This window comes from Paroedura picta, chromosome 12 (assembly GCF_049243985.1).
Source record: "Paroedura picta isolate Pp20150507F chromosome 12, Ppicta_v3.0, whole genome shotgun sequence".
Taxonomy (NCBI): domain Eukaryota; kingdom Metazoa; phylum Chordata; class Lepidosauria; order Squamata; family Gekkonidae; genus Paroedura; species Paroedura picta.
In genome coordinates, this window is record NC_135380.1 from 4,056,672 (window position 1) to 4,064,134 (window position 7,463).

General features: G+C 50.2%; 1 long non-coding RNA gene across 1 annotated transcript; it reads left to right on the forward strand.

Moving 5' to 3' along the window:
- The first annotated feature begins 505 nt into the window (after nucleotides 1-505).
- On the forward strand, nucleotides 506-5,475 carry LOC143821896 (uncharacterized). The gene is made up of 3 exons (XR_013225955.1): nucleotides 506-544; nucleotides 1,175-1,567; nucleotides 4,059-5,475. It is a non-coding gene; the product is annotated as an uncharacterized LOC143821896 (long non-coding RNA).
- The last annotated feature ends 1,988 nt before the right edge of the window (nucleotides 5,476-7,463 follow it).

A 7,463-nucleotide genomic window follows, 5' to 3' on the forward strand; every position in this document is an offset into this window, starting at 1 on the left:
TGCCCCCGATGGGGCCCTCGGCAACACATGGACTGTAGAAGTTTGGAACTCTGCAAGGGCCAGACTGACTCCTCTTAGCTTGTTTCTTTAGCGCCAGGTTTCCCAGCGTAGGGATGGCCAGAACCATCCGAGCAGCCAGTGGGGATGGCAGGGGAATTTACAGGAGGGAAGAAGCCTGGAAAAAACTGTGGCATTTCTGCATAACCCAGATCGGGCATAGAGACATTGGTGACGTTGGGGCAATACTCTGATTTGGCAGAACTAGCTTCTTACTCTAGAGCAGGGGTAGTCAAACTGCGGCCCTCCAGATGTCCATGAACTACAATTCCCAGAAGCCCCTGCCAGCGAATGCTGGCAGGGGCTTCTGGGAATTGTAGTTCATGGACATCTGGAGGGCCGCAGTTTGACTACCCCTGCTCTAGAGTTTTGCCGAGAAAACCAGGGTGTTTTTCTCTCTTTCTTGGTTCTAGATACAGGCGGGTGGCCATGTTGGTCTGAAGCAGCGGAAGAAACCACCTTTAAGACCAGCAAAGTTCTGTTCGAGGTATTTCTCGCATTTTACCACTGAGAAACCCCTGGAACGTTCTCCAGGCTTTGAGAAACCCCAGAAGTGATGTGATCGTGGTTGGGAACCAGAGCTGTGGATACGCTCACCCAGGGACCCTCCCCTTCCTACCCCCTCCAGTCCCAACATTGGCCATTTTGGGAGGGGAGGGCAAGTTGACATGACCACATACAGTCAAATCACCCAATAAATGTTTAAGAAATGTTTAAAAGTACATTATAAATTAATTTACTCCTACCTATTCAGGAAACCCTTCCAGGGTTGTCAAGAATACCCGGGGATTCACAAAACCCAGGTTGAGAAAGCTTTTGCATGCAAGCTCACTTTTTCAGGAATCTTGCTTGCACACGAAAGCTTATATCTTGAATAACACTTTGTTGGTTGTAAAGGTGTCGCTGAACGCAACCTTTCTCCGGCTTTCTTGATCCTGATCCCATCTTGCAGAACTTCCTCCTCGACTGTTGTTTCTAGTGCCACCTTCTGGTGGCTGCCCCAAATCACCTGTCCTCCTACCTTCCGCCCGTCCTCAGGAGATGCACCTAGCATTCTCTCCATCATTTTGGCAGTGTAAGCACGCCCACACACCGCAGCCTCTCCTCCTGAACTCAGGTCCTTCTCTTGACCGTGGGAGTCAAGGGGGCACGCTGCGGAGTGATCTCAAGAACCGCTGATGAGCCTGGGAAGGAGGCGAGGAGCAATTGGCCCAGGCCAGGGACGCCACGGATGGAGGCCTGTTCCCGGGGCTGGGGCGGCGGATTCCGCAAAGACTTCACCCCTCGGCGGTCCTGATTAGAAGCACTAGAGGCCAAGAGGACTGATTGGGAGAGGCGTCGGCCTGATTGCATTTTGCATGCACGGTCCTGGAGTTTGTTCGGCGCAGCCCTTGTCACCGCGGGGAAGAGGAAACTCTCGGTGCCTCCCGGGCAACAAAGTCGGCGCAAACGAAAATATGAAGCAGCTTCAACCTCTGGACTGTGCAGCTGTCGGAAGCCAAGAGCTCGGGTGAGTCGGAGTTCAGCGGATCCTTGCCTTTAAGTCCTTGCTGTCTCTGTTTCTTGCAAACGATGCAAGGAGTTGAAAGACTTTAGAAGCAACAGTGATCATTAAGGCCTAATGTAGCATTTATACCAGGGGTAGTCAACCTGTGGTCCTCCAGATGTTCATGAACTACAATTCCCATGAGCCCCTGCCAGCGTTTGCTGGCAGGGGCTCATGGGAATTGTAGTTCATGAACATCTGGAGGACCACAGGTTGACTACCCCTGATTTATACCACAGAGAGAGAGAGAGAGAGAGAGAGAGAGGGAGATTTCTCCCAGACCAAGGTTGCCAACCTCCTGATGGTAGCTGGAGCTTTCATGGAATTCTGACTGCCTATAGAGTTTAGTTTCCTTGGAGGGAATGACTGCTACAGAAGGTGGGCTGGGTATGGTATTACACCTTGCTGAGGCCCCTGTACTCGCCAATCTTGACCCCCCGTCCCCAGGTTCCACAGGCCCAAATCTCCAGGAATTCCCCAATCAGGAGTTGGCAACTGCAGCTCCAACGCCCTCACCCAATCTGAAAGTCTCCTGTTTGTCATGACAGCCAGCTAAGAAGGGACCCAGCCTTCAGGTTTCAGACCCTTCCAGAAGAAGAAGAGCTGGGGGGGGTTGTGCCCCACTTTGGCCAGTCTTGAACACTCAACCTAGCCTACCTCAAAGGGTTGTTGAGAGGATAAAACTGAGGGGAGGAAAAATGCATAAGCAGCCTTGGGTCCCCATTGGGGAAAGAAAAAAAATATCTTATCCTTGATCTCCCAACTCCAGTTTCCCCTCTGGATTTGTACAAGCGAAACCCATGATTATTTACTTTCACAGTATTTCACGCTTCCTGGTTTCCCTTGGAAAAGATATGTGTTTCAAGATTATTGAGGCGTCAAGAAATCAGCGCTATATGTCACATGCGAACATTTCCCAAGTAAATTATATACTCTGCACTCTCACATGCCACGTATATATATATATAATGTTTATAATTGTACAACACGCATACAAAACAAACAAGGCTTTACAACACCGGGAGCAAAATGTAGGAAATGATGCTTGATAAAATTAACAACCGTAAAGGAGAAATGAGACTGCAAACATTCACTTATCCTTAAGGAGATTGACTGATTCAGGGAGGGGCCAGTGGAAAAACCTCTGCTTGGCAAGCAGAAGGTCCCGGGTTCAATCCCTGGCATCACCAGTTACAAAGGATCTGGCAAGAGGTCATGTGAAAGACCCCAAAGAGCTGCTGCCAGTCTGAGCAGTCGATACTGATTTTGATATACCAATGGTCAGATTTAGGAGAAGGCAGCTGTATCTAAATTCAACACCAAATGCCAGCCGGTTGTCAACTTCCAGGTAGAATATCCAGGTGGCAGAAATCAGAGGCTGCCACTCTTAACTACTACCTCCCACTGGCTCTTGAGCAGCAATTTGGAAAACAGATGAAGAAAGGGGAGGGTTGCCAGGTCCCACCCTACCCCCAGCCACGGTTAGGAGTAGTAGAGTAGGGTGGCCAGTTCCAGGTTGAGAAACCCCTAGTGATTAGAGGGTGGGGCCTGGGGAGAACAGAGACCTCAGTGGGGAACAAGACAGAAGAAGAAGAAGAAGAAGAAGAAGAAGAAGAAGAAGAAGAAGAAGAAGAAGAAGAAGAAGAAGAAGAAGAAGAAGAAGAAGAAGAAGAAGAAGAAGAAGAAGAAGAAGAGTTGGTTCTTATATGCTGCTTTTCCCTACCCGAAGGAGGCTCAAAGTGGCTTTCATTCGCCTTCCCTTTCCTCTCCCCACAACAGACACCCTGTGGGGTGGGTGAGGCTGAGAGAGCCCTGAGATTAGTGAAGAAGAAGAGTTGGTTCTTAGATGCCACTTTTCTCTACCCGAAGGAGGCTCAAAGCGGCTTACATTCGCCTTCCCTTCCTCTCCCCACAACAGACACCCTGTGGGGTGGGTGAGGCTGAGAGAGCCCTGATATCACTGCCCTGTCAGAACAGTTTTATCAGTGCCGTGGCGAGCCCAAGGTCACCCAGCTGGTTGCATGTGGGGGAGCGCAGAATCGAACCCGGCATGCCAGATTAGAAGTCCACACTCCTAACCACTACACCAAACTGGCTCCACCCTCCATTTTCTCCAGAGAGACTGATCTCCATAGCCTGCAGGAGATCCCCGGGTCCCACCTGGAGATTGGCATGCCAAGAAAGGGGGATGCAGAATTCAAAAGAATGTGATTAGGAGGGGCTGTCAGTGACTGGGGGGGGGGGAGGGGGAACCAAGACAGAAACAGGACAAAATAAGGAAAGAGAAAATGCACACTTTTTTAAAAGAAGGAGACAGGGAGAGAGAAAAGGACTATTTTAAGCAATGCTTGATCCACGGCCTGCCACCTTCTCTAATCCTTTCTGTTTGAGTCGAAAGGCTGGGATTTATTCGTTTAGTAAAATGGGTTTCCCCCCCCCCCCTGTTTTAAAACAGCTTCTTAAGGCTGATGTCGCAGAGGCTGAAGATTTGAGGAGCGACAGGATGCGAAAGGGCTTTCATCAAGGGATGTGACGGCTCCACAGAATCGAGGGCAAAAGCCGGACCACCGAAACAGCGGAAAGGCTGGCTCATCCTTCTCCTTCTCAGTCCAGCTCAATAATCACAGGGAGTAACCGGGGCCTGGAACACATTGCCAGTGAAGGTCAAGAAGGAACTCATCCAGCGAACAGACCTAGAGGCCAGATAGCCATCTGACGGAGAGGCTGATTCTGTGAAGGCAAACGGGTGGCAGGTTACAGTAGATGAGCGATTGGGATGTGACTATTCTGCATAGTGCAGGGGGCTGAACTAGATGACCCATGAGGTCCCTTCCAATTCTATTATTCTATGAGTCTATATTCTATGACTGGGGAGCTCCCCGAACTATCACTGATTTCAGGTGACAGAGATCAGGTCTCCTAGAGCAGGGGTAGTCAACCTGTGGTCCTCCAGGTGTTCATGGACTACAATTCCCATGAGCCCTAGAGAAAATGGCTGCTTTGGAAGGAGGACTCCATGGCAATCTACTTTGCTCAGGTCCCTTCCCTCCAAGCCCCACTGTCCCCAGGCTCCACCCCCACCCCAAATCTCTCAGAATATTCCAGCTGGGATTGTCAGAAAATCTCCCCACCCCCCAAAGAAAGAAAGAAAGAAAGAAAGAAAGAAAGAAAGAAAGAAAGAAAGAAAGAAAGAAAGAAAGAAAGAAAGAAAGAAAGAAAGAAAGAAAGAAACTTGGATTTTATCCCTTCCTTTGGAGTTCTCTATCAGCCATGCTCCAAGGGGATGCCTGCTGCTCATAGGCATGCCAACCTCCAGGTGGGGCCCAGAATTCCAACTGACCTCCAGACTAGAGAGACCAGTTACCATGGAGAACGAGGGATGCTTGGGAGAGCAGACTCAGGGGCACCGTCCTTTCACTGAGGTCCTTTCCCTCCCCAAACTCTGTCTTCCCTGCGATCCTCCCCCCCCCCTCTCCCCAAATCTCCAGGACTCTGGCTGCCTGACCCTCCTTTCCCTCTAGAAGCTCATAGGTCCAACACTTGTCTTTCAAAGTCTGAGGAGAGGTGGGAAAGTTGCTACGGAAAGAGGAGATAAATATAGAACGAGAGTTTCAATAGAACTCTGATTTTTAACTTGCTTCTCTAATGTGAGATATCTGACGGAGAATCTTACCTACAGCTAATGTCAGGGGAGGTGCATGACATCGGTTATACAGTGAAGAGGAAAAAAATATTGCAAGGAAGGGCAGTGGCAAGAGAGGATGTCCAGGAGCACTGAAGGGAGGGCTTTTCAAAGATTCTGATCTGCCCAAGTTTATGAGGAGGAAAAGGTTGGAAAGAACTTCTTACTTGTTAGTTTAACGTCCCTCGTCTCGTAAAGTAAACTTTGAATCATTATACAAATTGTTTTGTACGACCGCCTGGTCTTGCCTGTACCCCTTTCTATATCATATCATATCTTTTTAAATAATAGCATTTCAAAAAATGCCCAGTATTTTAAAGCCCAGAGCTGTAAAGAATGGGCGGTATAAAATCCAAATAAATAAATAAATTATTTGTGACGGGTGTCATGAAATGCAGGATCGTCCCAAGGAGAGTGATACGTCCAAAGGTGAGCCACTAGCTCTGTGTCATCTACTGAGCTGGGGCCTCCACCTCCCTCCTCCCCAGAGCCTGCTTGTGACGCTTGCTTGCTGTGGCCTTTCCGGGTTACGGGGCAGCGTGAGCATTTTAGACTCCATCAGCGCCTCCTGCATTATTGCCTGTGCTCTGGATTACTCCCTGGCATGCTTTGCCCGACCGGCCCTGTGGGATGCACACGGCGTTGGAAAGACTGTAAGTTATCGGAGAAAGGTCTGCAGCTCTGCAATGGAATTTCGCTTTATTTCATTTTATGCCCTTCCCGCGTAGGACGCCGTCTCTCTCAGGATCTCCGGGTATTGATGAGTTTGCCCTTTCCTTCCAAACCATTGTGGCTTATGGGCTTCAGAGTCCCACGTTCTTCTTTCTCGACTCTGACTGAACCTTCTGGGGCTATGCAGTTCGCTTTTGTCCTTCTCTCTGCGTACGGTTGCCAGCTCTAGGTTGGGGGAAACCTGGAGATGTGGGGGGTGGAGCCAGCAGAGGGTGGGGTCTGGGGCTTCAATGGGGCCATACAGTCGACCTGCTAAGTGCCCATTCCCCCCCCCCGGGGAAACTGATCCCTGTTGTTTAGAGTGGGCGATGGACTGTGGTTCTTGGGGATCCCCAGGTCCCTCCTGGAGGCTGGCATCCCTACTTCTGTGGCAGAAAGTCCCATGAAGTCACAGCTGACTTAGGGCAGCCCAACAGGGATTTCAAGGCAAGAGGTAGTTTGCCATTGCCTGCCTCTGTGTCATGACCCTGCTCGTCCCTGGAGGCCTCCCATCCAAATACTAGCCAGGACCAACCCTGCTTAGCTTACAAGACGAGACTGGTCATGCCTGGGCAAATACAGGTCAGGAGGTCCTACTTCTACCTGTTTCCAAACCTCCATTTGTATTCTGATTCCAACCAGGGATTCTTGGCCCTCATACAACAGCACTAGCTGCATCAGGAATTTCTCCATCCCTACTTGCCTCCGGTCAGCCAAGGGTGGTGTATTTGCACCTCCCTGGCTCAGGAGCAATGTTGTTCACCCCCAAAGTGCCTGGACATGAGCCCGGACTGCAAGGATGGCATAGGGGTGACAGCATTGGGCTCAGGTCCCTGCTCCACCATGGAGGCTTGCTGGTTGACGTTGGGCCAGTCATTCTCTGAGACCAGGCAACCTCACAGGGTTGTTGTGATGCTACAATTGCAGAGAAGAGAATGCTGAGAGCCCCTGGGGAGAAAGTGGGGTTTATTTAGGAAGTCAATAAATAACATTCTGCGCCAGCCAGGCACGTCAGCCTGAAAGGAAACACGCTTTCCCCGGAATTGTGCTTTAGGATAAAGTATAACTTTTGTTTTTGCTTTGTAATTTGAAGAACGTCTCTTTCTCACCATCTCATTGCCGCTTCCCCCTAACCAGGTGAGGAGGATGCTGCACACCAGGTTCCTGGGTTTCAAATGACTCCCTTAAGGCTCTTTTCAAGCGTGTAGCTCATTAAAAGGTACCTCAAGATGTTGCTGATCAAACACAGAGCTTGGGAGCAGATGTTGGTTCCTTTGGCTCCTGCCGACGTAGCTGGCGAGGGTGTCACTCTGGGCCTCCCGTGGAACCTTTCTGAGATTCGCAACAGGAATGCTCAGAGATTATTCGGTCCCACCGTCCCCCTGCCAACATCAGCCTGGCTCCTCTAGATCCACTGTTATCACACGGGACGAGGGTCCCATGAACTCACCTGCAGGGTTCCTCATG